Raw genomic sequence first — 27,494 nt, forward strand, 5'->3', positions numbered from 1 at the left:
AGCATTAGATTTATAGTCTAATATTAGATGTTATTATTCATAAACATGATCTCAGAGATTCATAAGTATTGTTATGTAAAGTGCTCTAGTACAAATTTTTACGATTGCAGATAACATATATTACAACATTAACGTAAATGTTTTCATGCATGAGCTGATAAAATGTAACATTGAATGCAATGCAAGTTGCTTTGGATAAAAATGCATTAATTTAACATAACTTTAGTTAAAAGGTACACATTTCAAATGTACTTCACATACAAATACCTATGAAAACTAATGAGATCACTCTAGATTTAAAAGGTTACAAAGTGGAATTAATTGAATCATTTTTGGTTTAATGTTCATTAAGCATCTTTTCTTTGATAGTGAGACTATAAACCCCAGGACTTAATTGTGTTTTTGAATCATATGGAGAAATGGATGTGATTGAAATTTCACAGTAGGTTTAAGGCGTTTGTTGTTGTGTTTGAAAATGACAAGATGCTCTTTAGAAATGGTTTCCAAATGAAGCTGAATGCAAATCCAACAACACTTCTTTCAGCTTTCATTGTTTCTTTTATTGAGATGATTTGTATGTTTATTTGCTGCTTTCGACTCTGACATGAACTCGGAGTTTAACTTTCTTTTGTGATGAAGACAAATAATGTTTGTGATCTGCGAGACATTTTTCGGTAACGCTTTATAATAACGTTCAGTTGTAAGTCATTTATAAGTGGTTAGTTAATGATAAACTAATGATTGGCAAAACATTCATAAATGTTTAATAAGTGATATGCTAACAATTTGTGTAATTGTTGTTAATTCATTTACAAGTTATTTACAAGTAATTAGTTAATGAGTAACTACTCATTTACAAAACATCACTATGCATTCATAAATGATTAATAAGTGATATGTTAGTATTTTTATCTATGTTTTGTAGATTAAGTTATAAATCATTTACAAGTGATTAGGTAATGATGAACTAATAATTTACAAAACATGATTATACGTTCACAAATGATGATTAAGTAATATGCTGACAATTTACAAATCTGTCGTAATTTATCTTAAAAAAATAGCATATCATGAAATAATCAAACAGATCCTTAGTAAGTGGCTAATACGTTACTAGTTAATATATTATTTGTCACGTAAAAATAATTAAAATATCAATCATTTACATTTTTATCCTTCACTGAAGATGGCATCATGAATAAATCATTTACAAATCTTTCTGCATCCCCTAATCTAAAGTGTAAACAATTCATCAGTTGTAAATGTTTTACTCATTTTTCAAAGGTCTTTCACCCAGTGTGTATACCCACCTGATACCCACACAATCTGGAACCGGCAGGTTTGTAAAACATTTACAACTGATGAGTAGTTTACACTTTAGATTAGGGGATGCAGAAAGTGTTGTAAATGATTTATTCATTATTTATTCATCAACAGCTTTTGAATACTTTGAAGTTCGTACTGCAATGTAAGGGCTGCCTGGTGAGGGTTTCTCTGGCAAACATGAGCTGTGTCCCAAATGACACACTATACACTCTGCACTTATTCACTATGTACTTATGCACTAATGCACTTTGCACCATGTAGTGTATGAATTATATAAGGTTATTTAGTATTTTATAACGCCCTAAACAAACTTTCACAAGAATCTCGTTTTTTTTTTCATATCAACTTCAAACTTATTTAGATGTAAGACTTCAAATTGATATCAAATTTAGGATAAAACCTGTTATGTACAATATGTATTTAAAAATTGTACAGTGTATTCTCTTTACAGTAAAGTTTTCTTTAAAAAGAGACTTACCTTAGCTCCAAAGTGTTCATGAATTACAATTTAAGTTTGGATAAACTTAAAAAATGGGGGTGACAGTTAAGGGGTTAACTAGTAATTTTTAACCATTTAAGGATCTGTTTGATTATTTCGTGATATGCCATTTTTCAGATAATTTATGACAGATGGGTAAATTGTTAGCATAGTACTTACAATAAAATGAACATATTACTTATTCATAATTTATAAACACATAGTCATGTTTTGTAAATAATTAGTTCATCATTAACTAATTACTTGTAAATTAATTTGTAAATGACTTGTTAATGAATTAACAAAACATACACAAATTGTTAGCATATCACTTAATAATCATTTGTGAATGCTTTGTAAATGATTATTTCATCATTAACTGATCACTTATAAAAGACTTACAACTGAACGTTATTATAAAGTGTTACCCATTTTTCACTTGTTTTGTTTTAGGGTTTTGTCTTATATAAACCCACTGATCAATTAAAGTGGAGAAATCTGAATGGCTGTTGTGTTCCTTCAGACGGTTGTGCGTCTGCAGGCTTTTACACTGCATTCATCAACGGTTCATTTCATCAAAGTTCAGGTTTAATGCGCCTGCATGACATGAATCCCTCAGAACGGTGCTTCGTGACCGATCTTTAGAAGGTAACTCTTTTCTAACCTGTTTGTTTCATTTAATTGTGCAACTTCTATGCATTTTCTATATATCCTGTGCTCGGGCCATTCAATATGTACAAGAGTTTGTTTCTTCATCAGATTTGGAGAAATGTAGCATTCCATCACTTGCTCACCACTGGAATCCTCTGCAGTGAATGGGTGCCGTCAGAATGAGTGTCCAAACAGCTGATAAAAATATCACAATAATCCACAAATATAATATAAACAGTGCTTGATATGTGCATATTTCTCTCCAAATTTAGACAAGACCACTTTATAATTGTAGAATGTAATATTATGGACTATGGACTTGTGTTTTAGCCGATAAATTTGTTTCTTACAAACACACAGCTTTCGGCTTTACAAGATGTTATTTGATGGACTGGAGTGGTGTGGATTACTTGTGGATTATTGTGATGTTTTTATCAGCTGTTTAGACTTTCATTCTGACGGCACCCATTGAGGGTGCAGAGGATCCATTGCTGAGCAAGTGATGCAATGCTACATTTCTCCAAATCTGATGAAGAAACAAACGCATCTACATCTTAGATGACCTGAGGGTGAGTAAAGTTTCAGCAAATGTACATTTTTGGGTGAACTATTCCACTAATACATTTTTTCATTTCCAGTGCCTTGTTTCCAGGTTCCATTGTCTTATAATTCATCCTAGGTTTACTTGCTCATGGTGTTTTTATTGGATTATGACTTTGCACAGAGTTGGTAACTGATTCTGTCACGGCAGTCTCATGTTATGTTTTCAAACAGTTCTATGGACTTCACTGCATTTATTTTACTGTAAACATGTTATTATTCGATTTTACGCTCATCACAGATGCTTTCCACAGAGCTTAGCCTGAATTGAACTTGGAAAAATCCTTGAAAAAGCACTCATGCAGTGATTAAACGAGCGATAAACCCTCACGTTTCTCTCTGTTATCTGAGGGCACTTCGATTATAAGCCACTTAATGTGAGTGTGCTGCCCTGTGACCTTTTTGTTCTGAACAGACCTTAGTTCGGTTAATTATTCTGTTAATTGGCCACCAGTCCCTAGAGTCTAGTGTTCAGATTTATTTTTGTCTATGTCGCTCCTTCCGTTTTTTTTTTTTAGAGCCTGAGCTGTTTCAGCATTATGAGAGACAGTCTAAAGAATCCGAGCTGATCAGAGAGTTTAGAGCTGACAGATGCTCTTTACAGTATTACAGGAAAAGTTCATGCAACAATTCTGTCATCATTTACTAATCCTCATATTGCAAATCCATATGATTTTCCTTCTTACATCGAGCACAAAAGAAGATGTAAGGCAGAATATTCACGCAGCTGTTTTCCATTCAGTAAAAGTGTATCAATTTATTTTATCGATCTGTTGACAATATGCATTCATATACACAGTTGAAGTCAAAGGTTTATTTAGACCTTGCAGAATTTGCAAAATCTGTTAAATGTTTACTCAAATAAGAGGGATCATACAAAATGCTATTATTTTTAATGTATTACTAACCTTTAAGCAAGATATTTCACAAGATAAGATAAAAAAAAAAATAGCTGAATTTATAAAAATGACCCTGCTCAAAAGTTTACATACACCTGAATGATCCACAGCTGTTTTTTTGTTGTTGTTTAGTGATAGTTATTCTTGTGTCCCTTGTTTGTCCTGAACAGTTAAACTGCCTGCTGTTCTTCAGAAAAGTCCCTTAGGTCACACAAATTCTTTGGTTTTACAGCATTTTGTTTTCATTTAGTACTGCCCTTTAAAAGCTACTGAAGAAAAAAGAAGTTTTTCCTTCTGACACATAAGTGAGCGTTCAGCTGTGAATCATTCAGGGAACAACATGGTATTAAAGGAGTAGTTCACTTTCAGAACAAAAATTTACAGCTAATGTACTCCCCCCCCCCCTTGTCATCCAAAATGTTCATGTCTTTCTTTCTTCAGTCGTATAAGGAAATTATGTTTTTTGAGGAAAACATTTAAGGATTTCTCTCCATATAATGGACTTCTATGGTGCCCCCGAGTTTGAACTTCCAAAATGCAGTTTAAATGCAGCTTCAAAGGGCTCTAAATGATCCCAGCCGAGGAAGAAGGGTCTTATCTAGCGAAACAATCGGTTATTTTCTAAAAACATTTACAATTTAAATACTTTTTAATCTCTACACAGAGTACACACAGAGCTAGACAAGACGAGCATTTGAGGTTAAAAAGTATATCAATTGTAATTTTTTTTTAGAAAATAACAGATTGTTTTGCTGGATAAGACCCTTCTTTCCTCGGCTGTGATCGTTTAGAGCCATTTGAAGTTGCATTTTGGAAGTTCAAACTCAGGGGCACCATAGAAGTCCATTATATGGAGGCAAATCCTGAAATGTTTTCCTCAAAAAACACCATTTCTTTATGACTGACGAAAGAAAGACATGAAAATCTTGCATCACAAGGGGGTGAGTACATTATTTTTAAATTCTTGTTCTGAAAGTGAACTACTCCTTTAATAATTAACTGTATGTAAACTTTTGAACAGGCTCATTTTTAGTAATTAAACTGTTATTTTCTCTTGTGGACTATATGTAAACGTCTTTTATGTGAAATATCTTATTCAGGTCAGTACTAAATAAAAAATAACATGCATTTTGTATGATCACTTTTCTTTTTTTATTTTGGTTTATTTGGAACCATAATTTTAACCAAACTAAAATGTAATAAATAAAAAAAAAAACATTTTTATCAGCTTTCATTAAAGGAGTACAATGAAGTCACATATTCATTTATTTTTCATGTATATGTGTCAGCATTAAACTACATTATTAAACAGCAATATTAAGGTCATTTTAACATATAAACAATACCACACAGTAAACATTTATTTTATTATTAATAGTGAATTAGACAAGTTATGCATTAAATAAGAGTTTAGAATTGATTCAGTTCAATTTTATTCACATAATGAATCAACTGATTAATGTACAAGAGATCTGAGAGAAAAATTAACTTTTGTGGTCAATAGAAGAAAATTCAGGCATGTTTGTAATGACACGAAGGTGAATAAAAATGACACTTCATTTTTTGGTCAACTGTAAACACAAATAACTGTTGTGTGTCTTTGACTAAACAGTACATTTGAAATGACGCTAGAACTCAGATGTTTAATTGATACGCTGGTTAAGCACCCTGTGATTTGCCAGTAATTGCTAGATTACATAAACCTAAACTGTTAGAATGGATTTGTGAAATCTAGGTTCTCTGGCCGTTTCCTCTCCCTGGAGTGTGTTTGAGCACTGCTAAAGGTTTGCTGTCAGCTCGCCGTGAGCGCGCTGTGATGACCATTAGCACGCAGCTGCGGTCCGCGCGAGATAACCGCTGATTTAGAGCTCCCGTCTTATCTGCGGCGCGCGCGCGCACGCGTCCCGCTCAAAGCCATCTGTCTGCGTCCACAGCCTTTGATAAAACTGCAGGCGTGTGCATGTTGCCGCAGCATATTTATGCGCTTTCCAGATGTCTGTGTTTACTGAAAACCCGTTTGGAATCCCATTAGATTGTTTCACGGCACGTTTAACAGATCAAAATCAGGTGTTAAGTGAGTTTAATGTTCTAGATCAGGATTAAAGGACTAAAAATTAGCATTTACTCCATCATGTCACTTGTTTCTGTCATGGGATAAAAATACATTTAAAAAAGGTAAATGCGACCTTTTATCTCCTAGTTGTGACTTTTTTTTAGCAGTTTTGAGTTTGTATCTCACAATTCTGACTTTGTTGGATACAACTCTAGTGACAAATAAATATACTAAAATGTATTTAAAATACATTCATTTCATGCCACTTATACTACAAATATATTTCCATACTACGTACTTAATAAAAATACCATGCAATTGTACTTTTAGTTTACTAAACTGGTATATTAAGGCTGCTAAATTGGAACAATTAATTGCGTACTTAAAGGGATAGTTCACCCAAAAATGAAAATTTGATGTTTATCTGCTTACCCCCAAGATGTAGGTTACTTTGTTTCCTCAGAAAAACCGGTGCAGTCTGCCAGCCTTATCATGGACATGGATGGGCACCAACCCTTTAAAAGTAAACAAAAACATGCAGGAACCGTATCTGGGTTGTGGCCAAAACTGGTACTGCAATCACTTTCAAAATACTGTAGAAGTTACAATTTTGTAACAATTACCTTTTGTATGTTTATTCCATTGCAGAAACAGGCTTCCATACAAACCCATATGACTTCAAGCTAGTTGTAGCAAATGTAGAAAACTATTTTGAAGTACTTGACAGAATCTGTCAGACAGTAAACTTGAGCTTTAACATCTTTCCAAAAATGCTGCAACAGCAAACTTGAAAGTGTGTGGAGTTCTTCAAACTTTAAAAAGTATGTTCTTTACACACACACACACACACACACACACACACATACACGGAAAGTGTGGATGTCAAACAGCAGACGGTCCCCAGACGACCCAGAGTGCTTCAGGCTCCGGCTTTGTTTTCATCAGCAGGTAATCACACTGTTGTTGTTTGACAGCTTAATGGCTTTGAGAAGAGTTAAAGGGCTGCAGACGTCCACTGCACAACTACAAAAATCATTCCAGCGACAATCTGACTTTCACTGATACACTTTGAAAAATAAAGGTTCTTTATTGGCATCAATGGATCCATAAAGAACATCCATGGAAACTTTCCATTCTACGAAAGGTTCTATAAATTTGAAAAATGTTCTTCAAAAAATAATAACCGAATTCTTTCCCAAGATGCTTCATCTATTAAAAAAAACTGTTTGGAACTTTTTTCAGCCTATTATTTTTATTGTTATCATTTTATTATTGTAGGTTTAGACACATGAATGCTGTTTATTTTACTATTTTCCACATTTATAATAGTATTTTATTTTATTGTTAGGAGTCATGGAAACTTAGTATTTTTGACCAGCACATGTTGTTTTTTTTTTTGATGATTCCAGTTCAGCTCAATCTAAACTTTCACCAAACAGCTTCAAAAGGTGCATCATGCTTTTTACTTAGCACTGAATGAGAAAAATAAAAAGCACCTCAGATCAAGCCGAATGATCAGATAATTGTGAAAATGGCACTACTGAAAGCAGTGTATGTTCAGAATAAATCCAAAGCACTGCTGTCTCTTTAGACTTTATTATTTTCTCTGCCTTTTAGGTTCATTTCGATTATTTTGTATCTAGCACAAACTCTTTGTGGGGTAAATTTTAAATGTGACTTAATTTGACTGAGCTTTAAAACTCCTTTCATGTCCTTAATGTGCGAACCAACAAAACTGAGACAACAAAGCCAAGAACTGGAAGTGTGAATAGAAAGGCCTGACATTAACTAGCAAAACTGGAGGCCTGTAAAACTTTCCATCTAGTAGCAATGACATAGCCTATTGTCTGCTAGTTAAAAAAAAAAAAAAAAGCATTGTGCAATTTACAGAGAGCTCAGCTAAAACAGCAAAGCATTTTGGGCTCATTATGAGATAATGAGAAGAGAAAAAGGTTGTGTTTGGTTCTCATTAGCATTCGGTTGATTATTAGATGTTTTTATTTATATTCGTTTGCTTCATATGAAATGGCCTGTCAGTTTCAGCTCATTCTAGGTAATGGCTAAAATGCTTTATTATGAGTCAAAATGTGATTGATTTGCTTCAGCAGTGTTCTCGCAATTGGATACTAATAGAAAAATCCAATTTTCCAATGAAACTTAGATTTCACAGCTCATTTTAAAGGTCACGTTATTGCTAAATTGGAAATTGTGAAACTGTACAGTCAGAAATAAAGCCTTGTGTTTAATAAATGCATGCATTTATTAAATGACAAATGGACAGCAGTAAGTGACTGTGTTAAGTTATATAGATAGTTATTGTGTGTGTGTGTGTGTGTGTGTGTGTGTGTGTGTGTGTGTGTGTGTGTGTGTGTGTGTGTGTGTGTGTGTGTGTGTGTGTGTGTGTGTGTGTGTGTGTGTGTGTGTGTGTGTGTGTGTGTGTGTGTGTGTGTGTGTGTGTGTGTGTACCTGGTATTCATCACGTTATGGGGACCAAATGGACTACTATCCCCACAAGGATAGTAATACCAGTAAAATTTGACCTTGTGGGGACATTTCTTAGGTCCCCATGAGGAAACAGGCTTATAAATCATGCACAATTAGTTTTTTTTTTGAGGAAGTAAAGGTGTGCACAATCTCCTGTGAGGGCTAGGTTTAGGTGTAGGGTAGGTGTAGGGCCATAGAAAATACGGTTTGTACGGTATATGAAAACCATTACGCCTATGGAATGTCCCCATAAAACATGTAAACCCAACATGTGTGTGTGTGTGTGTGTGTGTGTGTGTGTGTGTGTGTGTGTGTGTGTGTGTGTGTGTGTGTGTGTGTGTGTGTGTGTGTGTGTGTGTGTGTGTGTACATATATTAGTAAACTGTTTATAATGTATTTTTGTTTTTGTAGTTTATTGTCAGTTTTAGATATTTTAGTATTTCAAGTTTCAAGAAAATAAGAAATACCCCAATTTATTTTTACATTTTCATTTTCTGTGCAAAATAAAAACATTTATAGCTTTTTTTAGATCAGGGTTTTGAAATATGACCTGGACATGTTTCTTGAGATTCAGCCTAACAGGGTCTCTTGGTACCAGTCATTAGATTTGATGTACCGTCTGGTTGTTCTTCGCAACCTGTTCAAGGTAAAAAATGTCATAACAACGTGTTTCCCGAGCCCCGCGAGGATCCCAGGGGTCTGCGGTCCAGATGCAGAGAGACACGTGGGCTGATGGGGACCGTCTTGATTAATATTCCTCTGAAGACTCAATGAACCTTTAAAGAGATGCAACAAAGACAGATTATCTACATGGGCATCTGTGTGTGAGAGAGAGACGCAAGCAGGAATAGAGATGTTCCCCAGGAGATAAACGCATGGATGCACCTTGAATTATTTAGTGTCCTAAAAGAGACTTGAGAAATGTTTCACTGTTGAGTTGCATTAGATGCAGCGCCACTCCAAAAAGGGTTTTCTAATAATGTGGGGGAAATCTTTTTGAGTTGTTATGTAAAGTGTGTAGTCTGGGTGGAATACTGTTGCGGTTTGTGAGTTTTTGATATAAAGTGATTTTCTGTGATATAAAGTGATATTCCTTCATTTATGAGACTGTAAATAATTTTTTTAAGTGGTAAATAAAGATTATTAGAGTATGTTTTACAAGAAAATATTATTTTACCAAATATTTTCCTTGCTGTTTTCTTGCAATTCAGAGATTACTTCTTGCAATTCTGTTTTTTTTTTTGTTTTTTTGTTTTTTTTGGTTTCTGTAACAGAATAAATAAAGAAAAAAGATAAATTGTGACTTTTTTTCTCACAATTCTATCTTTTTTATATACCTTCCAATTTTGAGTTTATATCTTTCAATTCAGAATAAAATAAGAGTCAGATTTGTGAGATATAAAACTGAGGGGAAAAAAAGCATGAATTTTGATTTCAAATATAAGATAAAATAAGATAAAAAGGCTTTTTTTCTGGAAATTCCGAGTTTACATCTTACTATTCTGTTTTTTGGTTTCCAGAACAAACTAAATAAAAAAATTCCAAATGTAATTATAACTAACAATTGCGAGTTTATAGCTCTTAATTTTTTGAGTTAATATCTCACAATTCAGAATCATGAAAAAAAAAGTCAGAAATGTGAGATAAAAGGTCAGTATTGTAAAATAAAAAGTCACAATTATCATTTTTGTGTTCTGTGGTGGAAACAGGCTTTCATAGAAATGTACAAATTTGAATTTACAACTTTGAAAAACTTTGACATTGAGTTTGGCATACAATAAAGTACGCGAGTAGACATATTTGGATGAAGAGTCTGTTAAATGTGCTCAGCTCCTTCCTTCTGTATATTTTCTCGCTCGTTTTATTGTTTGCCAGGTGAAGATGATTAGGGTTCGTTGTTTGTTCAAATAATGACTCAACTGCTCCGTGCACTCACGATTCAACAAGTTTCTCTTTTCAACATATGTGGCTCCATCTGTCACTTTACAAAATCTACTGTAGCTGTCAGAATATATCTTGGTGTTTGTTCCTCTCTCTCCCTATATATGTCTGTGCTCACTCGCCCGGTCTCTATCGCATTCTTTAGCTCTTTTATTTTATCAGGTTTTTACTGTCGTGTTGATATCTGCTGAGCTGGCGGAGTGTCTCTAAGTGCTGATACAGGCCTTCCTCTTATGTAAACTGCTGACTTTACTGAGTTTCCTCAGTCCCAGTGGTGTCTGATGTGAGTGTGTGTGTGTGTGTGTGTGTGTGTGTGTGTGTGTGTGTGTGTGTGTGTGTGTGTGTGTGTGTGTGTGTGTGTGTGAGATCGAGCCGTATGTGTGTCTCAAACAGACTTGACTATCAAATGAGCCAATGCACATGAAAGAAAGTACAATGATAGAGGTCTTCTGGCTGAAGGAAAAGCACATGTTGAACATATGCTGGCCTTAATGAAGGTAAAATAATAGACTTTTGAGCCAAGTCACATAGAGTCCTGCCAGGATTATATCATTTGTAGGCCAAAACCTATAAATGAGTTGAATTGTAGCATTTTTGGTTCCATTGTGCAAAAGTCAAATGACTTTTTGGTTTATTCTATCTCATAAAATACATCAGTAATATCTCCTTGTGATTTTTAACAGTTTTTACTTGCTAACAGGTGTCTAAATGGGACTATAAAGGTTGTCTGGGACATTAAACATAATCACTCACAAGAGGTAAACTCACTAGTGCGCTTTTATACTTTATAATTGCACTCTTGCAACTCTAACCATAACTCAAACTTTTAGGGAATTTTTTTTTTAAATAAACTGTGACCATCCAGAGTTTTTGTTTTCATGCACCAAGTACCTTGAAAATCCAGAATTTAATTCAGTGACTAATTCTGCTTTCAGAAATGACTAGTTTATTATTTTCTCTTGTAGTATAGTCCACAAGAGAAAATAATAGTTGAATTTATAAAAATGAACCCGTTCAAAAATTTACATCCCCTTCATTCTTAATACTTTGTTCTTATCTGAATGATCCACAGCTGTGTTTTTTTTGTTTAGTGACAGTTGTTCATGAGTCTCTTGTTTGTCCTGAACAGGTAAACTGCCAGCTGTTCTTCAGAAAAATCCTTTAGGTCCCACAAATTCTTTGGTTTTTCAGCATTTTTGTGTATTTGAACCCTTTCCAACAATGACTGTATGATTTTGAAATCCATCTGAAGGACTTACATGCAACTATTACAGAAGTTTCAAATGCTCACTGATGCTCCAGAAGGAAAAGCCATGCATTAGAAAACTTTTGAACAGAATGGAGATGTGTACATTTTTCTTATTTTGCCTATTTTGTCATATGTTTCCATTTAGTACTGCCCTTCATAGGCTACAGAAGATACTTAAATGTTTCCCTGAAGACAAAATAAGTTACATTTACCCTGATCTTCAAATTTTAAAAAAGTTATCCCCCCCCCCCCCCTCCAGCTCTTAATGCATGTTTTTTTTCCTTCTGGAGCATCAGTGAGCATTTGAACCTTCTGTAATAGTTGCACATGAGTCCTTCAGTTGTCCTCAGTGTGAAAAGTTGGATCTCAAAATCATACAATAATCAACATTTTGCAGATTGTGAAAGGGGGGTGTAAACTTTTGACCTCAACTGTAAATATACTGTACAATTCTGAAAGGAAAAGTCAAAACTCTGAAAAGTTTCAGCTGAGAAGAATATAGTCAGAATTGAGAGAAGTTGCAATTACCTTTTTTTATTCCATGGTGGAAAAAAAACAACTGCAAGGTATAAACTCAAAATTCAGGAAAAAAAAAATCAACTGAAAGATATAAAATTAGAATTTCGAAATGGGAAATCTGAATTGTGAGGAAAAAAGTCAGAATTCTCAGTTTATATCTCTATATTCTAAGGAGAAGTCAGAATTACTTTTTAATGTATTTATTTTTTATTCTATGGCAGAAGCAGCTTACAGCGGGTTTCAGCTTTTTAGTTGTACAGAAATTGTGAAAAATATGAAGCTGCATGGTCTTACAAGTTAAATATCACAGCCCTGCATCATGAAAATATAATAATATTACCTAAATTGATTATGCAATAACTTTACATCATCTACAGTTTTTTTTTTTCTTAATTAAACTAAACTTTTGACGTTTGACTTCATTAAAGCTGATATATATATTGAACAAATAACCTGAATCATAGGAAGACAGGAATCATATCTTTGTGGCGGTTTAAGTGAGTCACCTTCCAAATGGTTGTCAAAAGCAGAAACGCATCATATCTTGGGAAAAAGTGTGACATGCTTAAGCAAAACAGACAACTAAAATTAGTAAGAAACAAGTATTTAGCAAATATGATGGATGGCGGTGTTATCGAGACAATCTCAAAAGTATAACTTTTTCCAGTGAAGTACATACATCAAGGGAATAGAAGTATGCAAACTGGGAGACAGACATAGTTTTGACATTCAGCTCAGAAGAACCATCACTCGACAGTACGCTGCTGTCTTCTTGTCTAAAACAGACCACCAGAAAGAAAAGATGTGAATTTTTGATCCAAGCTCAGAATGTTTCGCACATAATCTTCAAGTTCCTCGTGAAGGGATTTGGGATGGAGCTGCATTACTTTCAGACAGGATTGTCATTCATGAGTTGGACTTTGATGTTCTGATGAGGTCTACTGAAAATGAGAAGCATTTGAGGACGGATAAAGTCTAATCTCCAGCTCAAAACTGAGTGCAAATAAACCGCTCTGGCCACTCACTGTTTACAGAGGAAGTACATCATAGATCGCATTATTATTTCTCCTTACCTCTGACATTAAAGGACAGATGCAGGTGGACATGAAGATCAAAGCTTCACCGCTCCAGATCCGATTGAGTCAGAATGACTTGCTATTGGAGCTCAAAGTGAGGCCATGTGAAAGCATCAATGTGAGAGAGACAGAAAAAACAAGGGCTGTACTCTGGTCAATAGTATTTGTTGTGTAAAATGACATTTTATTGTATTGTTGTTCATTTATGCTTTTTAAAATGTTTAAATCTTGAAACACTAATAAATATGAACAATCTGCATGTTGTATCTAAAGTCAGAAAAGTTTTTGTGATTGGTAATTTATTAAAATGCACACCTTTTGGGGTAAATACCACTTTATCTATTTACTTTTTAAAGAAATTAATAGTTTTATTAGTTTAGGAACGACACATTAATTTGATCAAAAGTGGCTGTAAAGACATTTATAATGTTGCAAAAGATTTATTTATTTATTTATTTTTTACTTTCTATTTATTAAGAATCCCTAAAAATAAAATGTCACTCTTTCCACAAAAATATTAGGCAGCACAACTGTTTCCAACATTGATAATAATCAGAAAAAATATTGAGCAGCAAATCAGCATATTAGAATGATTTCTGAAGGATCATGTGACACTGAAATCTGGAGTAATGATGCTGAATATTCAGCTTTAATCAAAGGAATACATTAAATTTTAAAATAATAGTTATTTTAAATGGTAATAATATTTCACAATTTTTAATGTATTTTTAACAAAATAAAAATAAAAATGAAAATACTTTCAAAAACATTTTAAAAATCTTATCGGCCCCAAACATTTGAATGGTAGAGTCAGTGTATATAAAACTTAATCAAGCATTTTGTCAATGTAAATAAACATTTGCCTTTTTAAAAGATCAAAGACGTTGAAAAAAACCTTAAAAGGAATCAAAGTAACATAGGCCTATTTGTTTACTTAGCAACATGTCAAGAAAATGCAGATGAAGGTTATATAAAATCATACAACTGATATGAAAGATGGTAAGCAAGTAAATACATCAATAAAAAACGTCATAATTTTTCTTTTATGTTGTTTTTGGACTAACTACCAAAGTCCAAATTTATAAATGTACGCAATTATAAAGAATCCTGCAAGGAATCTTCAGTGCTTCTCCCAGCCTTAATGATGTCACGTAAGAGGCATTAGAGCGCAGAGCTTCAGGTCAGAGCGATCGGACACCTTTGAGTGCCTGTTCCGATCCATCCATCAGCCGGCACACGCGCTCTGATCCATCACTCACTGCGGACGGGAAAATCAGAGCTGCGAGAGATTGCTGGGAGACTTCCCATCTCCTATTCGAAATGATTTCTGGTTTATGTCTAATAAATCTCAATTACTAGCACCGCCTCCTCGCACCGCGCGCGCTACAGAGGCCCAGAGAACGGAGGAGCGGCCGCGAGCGCGGGGAAACGGCAGGAAGCGGCAAACGATCTCCAATCACAGATGGAGGATTGATAGCGCGCTGGGAGCCTCTGGAAGGGCGACAGCATTGATTATGACTCCGAGCGCGGCGCGGCACAAGAACAATGTAATCACAGCACAACCTCGAACCGAGAGACTGTCACACACGATAGATGATGCCAAACTCGGCCAAACCCAAAGACTTGTGTGCGTAAAGGAGCATATCTGCATGAGTGACACGTCTACTGGCTAACAATTAGAGATGTCGATTGTAAAAGTAAGTAGTTCTGCTCTAGCCAGTGCGTTACTCCAATGATGAAGTGACGAATTCAATAAATTTTCAATTCAAATATAGTCAAAGTAGGTAATGCATTCTGGGAAATGAAGTCCACAAAAGTCTAATATAAAAGGCCTATCCACCTTATTTGTGACCCTGGACCACAAAACCAGTCATAAGAGTCATTTTTTTAAAATTGAGATTTATACATAATCTAAAAGCTGAATAAATAGTCTAAGCTTTCCATTTTATGGTTGTTTGGTTTTTTAGGATAGAGGACAACATTTGAAAATCAGGAATCTGAGGGTGCAAAAAATATTTTTTTTGAGGAAATCCCTTTTAAAGTTCTTTACAAAATGTCTTCATGGAACATGATCTTTACTATACTATACTATATCCTAATGATTTTTGGTATTAAAATCGATAATTTCGACCCATACACTGTATTAATAACTATTGCTACAAATATACATGTGCTACTTACGACTGGTTTTGTGGTCCAGGGTCACATTTATCCCCTATATGTAAATTTGATGGGTTTGGTTTCTGGTCTCATAGGCATCAAGCTATTTTTAGATACAAAACAGCTGGTTTTGCTGCTTGATATTGCAAATTCATTCATCTTAACTTATTGTTTTAATATATTATTTTATTATAAACACACTGATTTGTAGTGAAAACAGTTTTGGTTCTGGTTATTTCCCTATAGAGAGTTTCCACTCATGATTTGGTCAGTTAAACCAATATTCGGATGTAAACAACAGCATGGCTTGCAGGGTTAATGTACTACTGAATACTTTGTTCTGCTTATTTTTACTGTCTAAACCACAGAAAAAACATGTGGAAGCTACTAAATCAGATAGAGAAGGACTTAGTAAGCTGAAAAGGGCACAATATTTTCACAAACTAAATTTAATAGGTGGTAAAGATACATACAAGTAGTATTATTCAAGATTATTAGCCGAATATTTCACCTACCTGACCGGAAATGATTAGAACAAACATGAATGTTGTCAAGACAATCCTGGTTCAAATTGGCCAACTACAAATGCCTTTTGTTCCTCAGACAGTTTTTTCCGCTCGTCTTTTGGCAGTCTAAAAGACTCCAAATGTTTTTCCTGTTCCAACCGATTAATACAGCCCAAAACATGACAATAACTGACATTTTCAGCAACAATAATCAGCAAAAAAAATGCGAGTTTCATTCGGTTCAGTGGCATTGTTTACGTTCAGAGCCACCATTATGGCTGATTGATGAGACATCGTGAAAACACTCTATAGAGGCTAATGAACCGGAAGTCTCGTCCATAGGCTTACTTCAGTGTTGAAAAATAAGGTGGATATATCTTTAAACTTAAGGGCTTTTGTAATGTTTTCTCATGTATTTTTGGCTACACACACAAATGAATAAAATAAAAATATTAATAAAATATTCATATTTAATATTTTAAGTTTTACTTACATTTCATCATGTATTTTATATTATTTTCTGTCAGCAACATTTTATATTTTTACCATTTGGGTTTTAAGAATTTTAAACAAGAGATTGCATTGACTGTTCTAGTTTAAATTTACAGTCATATTTAATTGAATTTCAGTTCATTGGAATTCTACTTTCTTGCATTCCATTCCTATTCAAATTGTAATTTTGCTTCCTGTTTGTTACCTCAAGTCAGTTCTGAATGATGCACAACCTGCTGAGTAAATGATGAAATACTGTAATTTTTATCTTAGTTTTGGGGAGAGTACTGGAATCCTCTAAAATAGATTAAATATGACACAAGACTGATGATTTAGGTCATGACATTTTGGTAGTGTAGTGTAGGTTGGCGATAGCGGTGTTTCCTTAGGAGCGTGTGGTAGGATGTTGCGGTACATGCAGTCAGAGGTCTGAAATGATGAACACACTGCAAAATGAAAACTAACACTGTAGCTCCTGGCCTCCAGTGGCTTATTGCTTTATTTTTAACACAAATGCATTGGGGGGTGAATCTTCCGACCACAAAGAGAGGAGAAAATTCACTATCAATTTTTTTCACTATCAAAAACTAGTATGACCATCCATCTTGAGGAATGATGCTGGATGCTCTGGAGACGGTGCAGTTAAAATAGGAGAAAAGTTGGCTATAGCTTACATTTAACTGATGCATCTGCAAATAATTCTCCTGTCATAAGACATCGTTCATTGGGCGTTAAACAATTTTTTTTCTCTTTTCCTGGTGGCTGAGAAAAATCCCACAGACTTGAAGGAGGGTCCCGAGCCATTTCTAGAGATGTGATGTGAGTCTAAAAGACTCTTTCAACTTCTAACTAACACTTCATTTGCTTCTGATCGTACCAGCGCGTGTAAAATATTCAACATGCCGCAGCTCTTCAGATCACTAGGAACATCATAATTTGTCCATCTTCACTTGCCAGCTGTGTATATTTCTACAGTAAATGTGATTTCCCTTGCACACACTGTTAGAATGATACACTTCCATCTTTCCATGTCAATCCTTGGATTTTTATTTTAAAGATGTTCTGCTTGCAGACGGTCAGAAGAAGGGTGTCATGGGATTTGCATTTTCGTCCCCTGATGCTTTCCAGAAAGGCTTCTTATTTTATTATGCAAGCTCAAGTCTTGTAATAAATAAAACAAAACTCCCATCAGGGAGTTTATGATCATGGGAATATACAAAGCAGAGAGCTTCAGCTCACATTCAGCTCATTTGAATAAAGGTAAAAAGTGCAAAGAATGTCAGAATGTCTCTGTTAATTGGGCAAGAAGCCGTTTCTGTTTGCCTGAGCTCTGCTACAAACACTTTCACTGCCACAGGATGAAGAATAGTGTTTAAATAAGTTATTTTGGGTGCTTTGCAAAGAAGTAGAAAAACATTGTTTGTTTCTTTATGTGATTCACCAGCATGAGCAACAGCAGGAACTGAAACATACTGTACTGAATTCACTATTTAAAAATGAAGTGAATATCTTTAATCATGTCAATTCCAACTCTGTTCCTAAATAAATTTAAAAAAATTAGTAAAATAGAATCAATCAAATTCAAACTTAATTCCTTATATTTTAAATAAATGTGACAAACAGGATGCAGAATAGTAATTCAAACTTGAATTTAAAGAAGCAGAAGTAATGATTTAAGAAAGTAGAGGTAAGAATGTCATTTAAATAAAGTATAATTTTTAATGAAGTAATTAATTTCATTTTACAGCATTAATAAACGATGTCATCTCAATTGTATACATAGCTATAGAAGTCATTTTGAATAAATAACTTAATATTTGAGATATATTCTTGGCTGAAAAACATATCTTTATTTGAGATTAGAATTTAAATTAATTCTTAATTTAAATTAAACAAGGGCTTGCATTGGCATTTCTAGTTGAAATTTAAGGTCATTCAATTAATTTAAATTCTGCTTCCTTGCATTAAGGGACTAATTCTGCTTCCTGTTTGCTACCTGATTTAATTCAAGAAAATACATTTAATTTTATAGTATAAATTAAAGGTGTTATATAAAGTTTTACATATCAGCAAAGAACTATTAGCTGTGTAAATTTACTGTATAGTGTAATGACATTTTAGGATTTTTTTTTTTTTTTTTTTTTGGCAGCCAGGATGGCTGGGGCGTGTTTGTTAATGTCTGTGAGCCCCGCCCTTTAAAACTGTTGCTCCTCCTCGTATTTATATTGAGACCACGCCCATATCACTCTGTAAAAACAAGATGGCGGAGCGCAGTACAGAGCGAACTTCCACATGCCATATTTGTATATTAGCATAATACTTACCTTCTCAATTGACATTGTTTAAAAAACAAAGGTGTCTCAGTTTAGTTATACTGTATATCCCGTTTTCCTAATCTGTTGCACGAAGGGGCGTGGGCGAACGGTGGGCGGAGCGGAGGTGTGGCCGAAACGCACGTTTGTTTTTGTCTGAGATGCGACATCCAGTGGTTGAAAAAAAGTATATAGCACCTTTAACCATAAACACAAACGTTTACAACTCGGCATATTCTTCTTCTATGGTTATTTTTTAATCTTTTAACTTAATACTGTAATGGAAGTGTTTGCACAGAATCTTGCTCAGCATGTAGTTGGTCAAACGCCATGATTTTAGCTATCTGTATAACATCACTTCTTGTTCAAAGGCACGGACTTTTAAAGAAAACTTCAGCGCCCCCCTGCGTGTCTGAGGTGTGTTACCTATTACCGCCACAGCAGTGCGTGACTACAAGTTGCAGGTATGTGAAATGCAACCTTGTGCTTACGATGATATATAGGCCTAGGTAAACATTCACATGTGTTTTTGGAAACTTAAACGGACACGTGTCAAAACAGATTAATGTGATTTTACTGAGCGCTTGACAAATGCTGTAAAAAGGCAGAGCTGGAGAGAAAGTCTGAAAGAACGATATCTGTGAGTCAGAAGGAGAGATGAAGATGACGCTTAAGGAGGTCAGAAAATGAAAATGACATCAGAATAGAGAACAAGAGCTCTCAGAGTGGTGCAAACAACGGAGAGTGGGTCAAAGAAGTCATTTCTCTTGAAGAAAGCCCAGAGGAACATGTAATTGCTCAGAGATTGCTCTACACAGTTCTATGTATGATGCATTCAGTATAAAAGCATGAGGTGTTTCTCCTAAAATTCCCTAGTAGAATTAAAAATAGACTGAAATGTTAAAATGGCATATATTATTAAGAGTATGGAGCTATAAAATGAATATAGAATGAAAATACAACATAGAATTAGAGAATTTGATTTCATATTGAGATCTCTGACTTTTCATCTTGGCTTAAGATCTTTTCTGAAAGTCTAGAGAAGAAATGTGAGACTACTGGAGTCTTTTTCTCAGGGCAAACATCTAAATCAGAAGTCTCCATTATGCCTTATTTGTTGCCATATGAAATTGTATGTGCTTTAACTGTTGCTTTACATCGTTTCTTATTAAAACCTAACAATAGCATGAGACGAGGGTCGACAGATTTTGTTTTTGTCTTGTGTAATTTGACTTGATGCAGATCAAAATCTCCTTCCAGTCCCCTGCAGCACTACAGATAATGACCGAACTCATATCCTCATCCTCCATCTATCTGCACATCTGTCCATTGTCATTAATGTCATGATGAGGCGCGTGTGTTTGTCTTTGTCTTTGTTTGGCAGGATTTCCCCTGTATGAGTGCATTCAGATGGAAGACGAGTGCTTCGTCTCGGTCTCAGCTGGCTTGTGTTCTTCTGTAAATTGGATTAATTGAAGAAATGAGATGTTGTCTCATCCTGCACTGCTGCCCTTTCATCTTATTGGCCATTAATGGAGTTCTCCTCCTCGCACACACTCGCGGCGTGCGCTTCATTTGAGGAAAGCTTTATCGGGTTCGCTGTCAAAAACAACACAGCATGAACAAATATAAAGAGATTACGGCGTGTTTAATGCATCTGAAAACAGCATTTGGTCTGAATGAATTCAGCAAAGTCAGAGGGTGTGTTAGGATTCTGGTCGAGGTTGAATGGCTCTACTTTAAGGTGTAATTAAAATATTCACAACAAAATGAAATGATATGTGACCCTGGACCACAAAACCAGCCACAAGTAGCATAGGTATATTTGTAGCAATAGCCAAAAATACATTGTATATGTCAAAATTATAAAAAATTGTATACATTTTTTATACATTTTTCTTTTATGCCATAATGCCAAAAATCATTAGGGTATAAATTAAAGAGCATGTTCCATTAGGACATTTTGTAAATTTCCTACTATTAATATGTTAAAACGTAAGTTTTGATTAGTAATATGCATTGCTAAGAACTTCATTTGCACAACTTTAAAGGCGATTTTCTCAATATTTAGATTTTTTCATATATCAATGGAAAGCTTATTCATCAGTTAAATCTCAGTTTCTCAGTTTGTGGTCCAGGGTCACATATGAAGTCTGTTGTCAGTTAAAGGACCGTTTGTCCAAAAATGAAAATCTGTCTTCATACTTAACCTCATGTCATTCCAAACCTGCAGTTTTTGCCTTGGTTTGTATATGCTTACTGTAAAAATATGTTCAAAACCTCTGCTTTTATTATTCACAAAATAAAGAAATGCAGATTGAAGGACATGAAGGTAAATGGACTAAAGAGTAAATAATGGCATCTTTATATTTCTGGGTGAGCTATCACTTGAAGGCTCCAAAAGATCAAATCAAGCTTATTTTAAAACCTAAACCTAGTTTATTGGATACCTGACAAACCAGGACAGACAATAACAATGTTAAAGTGATCATTTAAAATAAATCTTTGAAGGGTTGGTTTACCCAAAAAATGAAAACTGTGTCATCATTTATTAACCCTGCACTTGTTCCAAACCTGTATGAGTTTCTTTCTTCTACTGAATGCAAAAGAAGTTATTTTAAAGAATGTTGGTAACCAAACAGTTGACGGTAGCCATCGACTTCCACAGTATTTTATTCCACACTATGGCACTCAATGGCTACCGTCAACTGTTTAGTGAACATCGGTGAAAGAAGAAACTCATATTTGAGGATGAGTAAATAATGACAGAATTTTCATTTTTGGTTAAACTATTCCTTTAATCAAAACTAACAGATTTGCAAATTCAACATGTCAAGTGACTAAATAAACAGCGGAAATATCACAGATGAAAAATAGTAGAAACAGTTTTCACATGCTAAAACAGCCACCATAACCCGCTTCAAACTGACCTGTGTGAGTTCTGCTTTTGGCCCTGCTGCTGTTTTATTAACAGGTCTGAATGGTTTTTCACACATATGTGTCTCCTCTTGTCTTTTGAATTATGTTCATGGCTCAGGGGATGTTTTTACAGCAAGGACGCACCACTTTTTGCTGCTTAGCTGGAATAAATTATAACACTTTGTCTGAATCCTCCGGCTGAAAGCCCATTAATCTTAGCCGGGGTGACGTGTGAAGCCACGGGCCCTTCCAGCAGATTATTTGCAATTACCAGCAGGTCATGATGCACTTCTGCTTCCAGCAGTGACTGATAATAAAACATCAGGCATATGCTGACACCTGCTGGACGATATAGAGAATACAGCCAATACAGCCTGGAGAAATGCCTATTTTACAGTATCTATCTATCTATCTATCTATCTATCTATCTATCTATCTATCTATCTGTCTATCTGTCTATCTGTCTATCTAGTCTGTCTGTCTGTCTGTCTGTCTGTCTGTCTATCTATCTTGCACTAGACACCTGCTCAATGTATAGTATGTCTACAGATGGAGATAAATATATGCATTCTATAAAATTTATTCTATTATGTCATACCACCCAGCAGATTTCCATGATTTCATTGCCTGGTAAATCTAACCAGGACAGTTTTCATATTGACACATTGTCACATGGAACCACATGCTGATGATGTTCTCTGTGTGTGTGTGTGTGTGTGTGTGTGTGTGTGTGTGTGTGTGTGTGTGTGTGTGTGTGTGTGTGTGTGTGTGTGTGTGTGTGTGTGTGTGTGTGTGTGTGTGTTGGGATGTTCTGCATCACTATCACTCACACAAGTGTTTATTAATTATTGATCTGAGCGTGCTGTGCTCTTGTGATGGCACGCTTCCCTCTAAAGCGCATTGCAGCAGCGCAGTAGAGGACAGGACAGACCAGAGAGGTGTTTTACTGGAGAAACGGGTTAGAAACTGGGGCAGAAAAATAGAAATGTCCTCCAGAGAGCAGAGCGGCCTGAGCACGGCTAGCTCACTTCTACTTCAGCTTACACTATTACAGTAAAAAAGGATAGATATATATTTTGCACAAAAGACTTTCTTCCAAGAGAGTAATAATGTGTCCGTTTCTATTTTCTGGTTTATTGCTGTTCGTCCTTATCCGCTCCAATCCAGATTTTATCATGTGCTTTGTAAAACTGGGTGATACGGATCCTCTGTTTTTTGTACTTAATCTGAAGATAAAAAGCAGTTATGTCATGAAAAAGTCACTGTTTGAAGGCCATTCACTTTATTTTAAATTAATTTTATTTCATATAAAATAAAATAAAGGTCTACTTTTTTTATATGAAACTTCATATATGCATGACTAATATAGCAGTCTTAAGAAACATTTGAACACTTTTGTCACCTGACTGTCTTGATATGCATGAGATATATCTACATTTTTTATTTAGCAGGTGTTTTTAAGTAGATGTCAGTTCCTTCAAGAATCACACTGGTGCTAGGCAAATATTTTAGTTGATGCACATGACATTTAAACATTTTTAAGTGTCTTAACTATCCAAAAACTTTTTGGGCTCATTATGTTATGTAAAGAAGATGGAAACAGTCAGATTTGTCCCTGTTTAGTGCCATTGCAGGTTTTGGTGTTTGATAAATGTGTAAAAGCTCAACCTTGGATCTTCTCAAGGATTTCAACTCATCTGATCTGAGAAGCAGGCACAAAAGCAGTGGAGGAGAAAGCAGAAGAGGAAAAAGGACATGAAGAAAGGCTTTTAGGAAGAGGAGAGCAGAGTGTGCAGAAATGCACTGGCGCAGCAGGGACGCTCAGGGGCCTCAGGGGGCCCCACTGAAGGGCTCTTAACATGCAGCAGGCATATTTCTGAATGCAGAACAACCTTATCATGGCACACAGGTCATGTGAAGTGTGTGTGTGCATATTTATGTGTTGTATATGTGTTCTTGCCGGCTTTCTTTAAGTAAAAGGGTTGAATGTCATTCATGATAAAAATTCTAATTCAGTTCAAGGTAGCAAAAACATAAAGAGCTGTAATTAAAGTTATATAAATATCATATATATATATATATATATATATATATATATATATATATATATATAACTTTGTTTTTATATTTTTATATTTATTTAATAAAATGCACTTCATAATTTGTTTGTATTATATGTATTTTGTTCAGAAATATTTCAAAAAAATCTGAAATATATTTTTATATATATTTGTATATTCATTAAATGAAATGTATGATTTTTTTCTAAAGGCCTAGTGTGTGTATTCTGTTATTTGGTTAGAAATATTATAAAACAAATCACAAATGCTTTTAATATACACATATAAAACTTATTATTTTTAATAATATATTTCATTCTATTTAACATATTTCATTCTTTTTAAATTGGACCATGGTGTAACAGCACTTAATTTCCCAGAATGCTCTGTTTTCTCCTTAGAGTCAAACAGCATAGTCTAAAATCAAAGTGATGCCATATGATTAAATCTGATGCTGGTTAGTTGTTTTGACTGTACAGAAATGAACTTAGATAAAATGTTTAGTAAGTTAGGCAATGTATCAGATGTAATCAGTCAAAACTTTCTAATGTAATTATTTATGTTTATGTATGTGTGTTGGAATAAAGTAACTGTGACTGTGTTCAATGTCTTTTAATTGCAATTCAGTAATTTTCTCTTCCGGTCATTCCAGCTTCCTACGTTGTGGTCAGTTTAATTCAAACTAATGAACTGAAAGGAGACAGTTCTTAAATTAGAATTTTGCCCAACCCTAATAAGTAATTCTATTCTCTCTCTTTCCTTGTGCATCAAGCAGAATCCCATCATTTGTCTCTGTAAGACACTTTCTCATTAGTCATCTCACTGTCTCTCTCTGTATCTCTGCTCTCATTGCAGTAAGTCTGTCATCAAAGTGCAGCACACATCTCACAGCAGCAACAACAGCTCTGTCTGCTGCACACACTAACCACTGCAACACAAAATTCTTCAAGAAGAGATATGTATGATAGCTGTGTGACGAACACAGTGACATTTGTCAGTATTCACTGATAATCTTGCCTTTGCGGTATGGTAGCTTCCGCATATTACATGCAACAGACAGAGGTGTCATTGACATTAAAGGAATAGTTCACCCAGAAATAAGAGTTTGCTGAAAATGTACTCCCCCTCAGGCCATCCAACATGTAGATGAGTTTGTTTCTTTATCAAATTTGCAGAAATGTAGCATCACTTGCTCACAAATGGATCCTCGGCAGTGAATGGGTGCCGTCAGAGTGAGAGTCCAAACAGCTGATCAAAACATCACAATAATCCACACCACTTCAGTTTATCAATTAACATCTTGCCAACCCCAAAGCTGAGCGTTTGTAAGAAACAAATCCATCATTAAGACGTTTTTAATTTCAAACCGTTGCTTTTGAACAAAATCCATAATCCAAGAGTCCATAATCCATAATAACTAATCAAAATCCACACAGATATTTGTTTAGATTTGATTAAGCTTTTGAAAGACATTAATTCATATGGATTACTTGTGGATTGTGATGTTTTTATTAGCTGTTTGAACTCTCATTCTGACGGCACCCATTCACTGCAGAGGATTCGTTGGTGAGCAAATGAAGTGGTTTCTCAAATTTGTTCCTATTAAGAAACAAACTCGTCTACATCTTGGATGGCCTGATGGTGAGTACATTTTAAGCAAGTTTCAATTTTTGGGTGAAATATTCCTTGGAATAACTGGAATATAGCAGTCAATACATATGGACTAATTCATGACATTTTTTTGCTCAGCTTCATATTCTTTAAATAAAAAGAGCTGTGTGAATTCTTCCTGACACATCTTTCAAATCTTTGAAACTGGGTTGGGGATTTCTAGTTCCCAGCATGCTTTGCATGGAATTGAATGAAGAGAGTAAATATGGAGATTAAGTGGGATTTTATGTGTTTTTGAGAAAACAGAGACATATTAGTGTTTGTGTTCTGATATAGTATTTGATATATTATTTATATAGATTTAAAAGTGTTTCTGTTGTGTTATTAGTTTTAAGGGTTACCATTATGGTGAAGAGTGGAGCGTTTGTTTAGGGTTCAGGAACGATGGCTGAAAAGATCTTATTATTGAACTCCAGAACGATTTACAATTAAAATTACAGCTGAAATCTTATTTTTAGTTTTGTACGTTTGTGTCAGCACTTTCAGATTACTTGTTGTTAAATATGGTTACATGTGCTCTTGCCCACTAATAGTTAGCTCAGCTGCTGGGCCACTTTGATATGTGGTGGCTTTAATATGTTTTAGGATACTCATACACAAAGTTTTTCATTTAATGCTATAAAACCCATTTTCCAGTGCATGGAACCACTATTCACAGTCAAATGAGCCAAAGGATTATGTTTTTGTGTTCAGCGAAAGAAGGAAAGTCACACGAGTTTGGAGCGGCATGAGGGTAAGTAAACGATTTTTTTGGACTTGAATGGTTTGCCGCGGCTCAGATTCTCTGGCCGTGAGCGTTTGAACAGCAGAGCTGCTGTAATTCTGCTGAAGTTACACTTTTACTGCTGAGTAGAAACTTCACCTCATCTAAAGCTCTGATCCTCTCTCATGACCTTATTAGAACTGCAGAAGGGATTCACTGACTGTGTGCGTGTTGTGATGCTCGTCATCAATGCATCGCATTAAAATTTGATGCTAATACATCCTGCGCATGGGAGTGAATGTGAAAGAGATGATGAGTTTGCTGACGTTAATTGAACTCTGTGTGTGAGATTCTCCTCCAGCTAGCTTCTCCTGCTTGTTACACTATTGCCAAGAAGTTCTGTGTTGATTCTAGGTGGTTGGCGAACATTGTCTGAACAAGTCTGATCATTTAGAAAAGCATAATTTGAGGTAGCGTTCATGTTCAGCATGCTGAAGTGGTTTGTTCAAATCACTTTTGCAATGATTTATCAACAGTAAGAAATCAATTCCTCAGGGGGATTGAATTTGTCAACAGCACCACCTTCTGATAAAAAGGTACATTTTTAATTAAATTTTAAAATGTTTAAATTAAATTTAATTAAATGCTCTGTAACGCTTAATCCCATATTTATTTCTACAAAAAGGGTAAATTTTTTCAATAATTCAGCACAAGGCTTCTTAATTTGGGTTTATAATGGTTCTACATAGGTGTTTGTTTGGTTTTGCAATTGCTCATGCTTTAAATACAAATATGTAGGTGCATCAGAAAGCTTTTAATAACTTTTGATAATCATTTTCTCGAGACTTATCCAACTTATCAAGTCATGTAGGCCTACCTGATAAACATCCTCTGTTTAAACATCAGTAGTTGATCACATCTATAAATGTCTTTATATATCTCAAAGTAAGTATTTGCACTTCAAGTTATCAATTTTGATGGACAAAAATATTCAAGCAGACTGAATTTATCCTATGAAAGTTATAGGAAGACATTCAAAATTGTATGTTTTTGACATTATTTAACATGGCAAAACATATAGTAGTACTTGAAACCACTAATGCAGTGAATTTAAAAAAACATTCAAAAAATCTACTGAGATGCCAGTTTTTCTATTGTGAATTGAGTTACTATAGATACCGCATGCTTTAAATGTAATGTTTAACCCTATAAAGGCCACTATACCAATTTTGATAGGCCTCTAAATGATTAACACGATCAAAAACTTGCTGAAAAGCATGTTGCATGCAATCTACTACATGTCTTCTGTCATCTGAATGGTAGTTTATACTATTTTAGCAATTAAAATCTTAAAATTTCTGAAACAGCTTAGCTTTAAAATAATTGTATCGCATT

The sequence above is a fragment of the Garra rufa genome, chromosome 13 (genome assembly GCF_049309525.1).
Source record: "Garra rufa chromosome 13, GarRuf1.0, whole genome shotgun sequence".
Classification (NCBI taxonomy): Eukaryota; Metazoa; Chordata; class Actinopteri; order Cypriniformes; family Cyprinidae; genus Garra; species Garra rufa.